Consider the following 2,317-nt stretch of genomic DNA (forward strand, 5'->3'; position numbering starts at 1 on the left):
CTGGAGGTTTTTAAGAAGAGACTGGACAGCCGTTTGTCTGAAATGGTGTAGGGTTCCTGCCTGGGCAGGGGGTTGGACTCGATGACCTCCAAGGTCCCTTCCAACTTTATTATTATTATTATTATTATTATTATTATTATTATTATTATTATTATTATTATTATTATTATTATTATTATTATTATTATTATTATTATTACTATTACCCATGGGAAACCTGCAAAGGATAAATCGGATTGCTAACTGGCCTCGCTTCTAAATTAACCTAAAGTTAAGTCATACTTAAGAAATGGCCTTACATTTTAAGGCAATTCTCTCTGGGCTTACTCATCGGTTAGCTTTTTCTTTTTATGACTGAATGAATTTGACTGACAGCAAATTTCTAAGCCATCTTTTTAGTTTCAGTACTGTGGGAAGTCAGAACCCCAGAGAAGGAAATATTAAAAAGGGCAGAAAAATATATTTCCTCAAAAGTATTTTAAAACGCAGAAACCAACTTTGCCCCCAAGTCTCTGCCCCAAGCAAGAGCTAGCCCCATACAAATGCAGATGTAAAACCATCAGAAAGTTGAAGCCAGAGCAATCAAGAAGACAAAAGAGAAAATCTGCATGCCCCACCCAAACTCTAGGAGTCCTTAGCCCCATCACCTGGGAAGCAGGATATGATAATAGGATTAAACCATAGATATCAAGGCCTAGAAAAACACTCAGAGATAGCCTCAAGGTTCATGCCACAGGAACAGGAAACTATTCCAAACAGGGCTAGAGATGGTATAAAAACCTACTGCCCATGTGCTCAGTCTCTTTCTTCTCCTCTGCGCTTCTTGCAAGGATCATCTTTCTGCTTCTTCAATAAACTGTAACCTTCCCAAAGCAGTCGCCATGTTGCTTATTTGTTCCTGGCTTGGATGAACCAGGATGAAGACTTTACTTCTATCAGTACCCAAAGAGACTTACAACGTGATCTGAAGTGTGTATTTTTGCCTTTTTATAACTCCCCTTTCCATTCTTTAGTGTCTAAAGTGGCTTAAGGCACTTATTTCAGGGCACCAAATCTTTGCCCTTCTGGTGTCTTAGATGCCTTCAGGAAACACGTTTTAAATTTAGTTTTGCGTGGTATTCATATGCATGCCAAGAAAATAAAGTTTCAGAAATTATTTAATTACTCTTATTAAGCCCTTTATCTTAGTAGGAAGGTAAGATTTGTAGAGTCAATAAGCCTAATTTCCTTCCTTACATGTTTTTTGGAAAAAGATTTTATATCCAATTAAGCAAGGGGGAAAAACCCTAAACCTTTGGATGGAACAGAGACAAAATATCTTTCCCAGAGACTATTTTTTTATTTTTCATACCTGCAAAGGAACTAAGTTTGTTGGGGATAAGTTATTGAGATAAACATTTTGCTTAAGCAATTTTTTTTTACTTAACACTGTATTTTGGGATTGAATAATAAAAGAGAAATATAAGCAATAGAAGAATAATGCTTTTCTTAATTCTAATTCTTTCAAATACTAACCACCATTAAGAGAATACTCTGAAGCAATGTTTCTCAACCGTGGCAACTTGAAGATGTGTGGACTTCAACTCCCAGAATTCCCCAGCCATCAAGGCTGGCTAGGGAATTCTGGGAGTTGAAGTCCATCCTTCTTAAAGTTGCTAAGGTTGAGAAACACTGCTCTAAAGAATATTCTTCCATTACAGCAGCTGTACTAACACATGGCATGGGCAGTTCTTTTGCAATTATTTCATACTGCAATAAAAGAACTTTCTAGAACCAATCGTGGAACAAAAAAAAAGCATAAAGACTATCTCAAAATAAAACCAGAATTCAAATATAGCTGTTTTCACATATATTTACAATATAAATATGACTTTTCCACATTACATCTTAAAAAATAAAAAAAGCCCTATAGCCTGAAAAAGTTAGGCATGGGACAGCAGTGTAATGTCAAATGTGGGTATGCAGAAGTGAAATGCTTGAAGAAAGACCTTTAAGAGGAAAGGAAGTGCTAATTATGAGTAGAGTTGAATCATGAGTAATCAAAATGTTTTTCTTTTGGTATGATTTTCTGTTTATCATGGAAACTAAGCCTGGAAAGAAATGAGCAATGGAAAAGACATACATGGTTCCCCTCCTGCCCCCACATCCTTTGCATAGTGTGCTAATGTAATGGAAGTTCAAATCCCATCCTTATTCTAAGCGAGTTAATCACTGAAAAACACATCACGCATCGAAGTAAAGGTTCTGTATATATTTCAAGATTTCAATATTAATGTCAAAAATACGTAGTATGATTTTACATCGGATTTGTGCTACA

The sequence above is a fragment of the Protobothrops mucrosquamatus genome, unplaced genomic scaffold, assembly GCF_001527695.2.
Source record: "Protobothrops mucrosquamatus isolate PMUCROS unplaced genomic scaffold, P.Mucros_1.0 scaffold13313, whole genome shotgun sequence".
In the NCBI taxonomy this organism is placed as follows: domain Eukaryota; kingdom Metazoa; phylum Chordata; class Lepidosauria; order Squamata; family Viperidae; genus Protobothrops; species Protobothrops mucrosquamatus.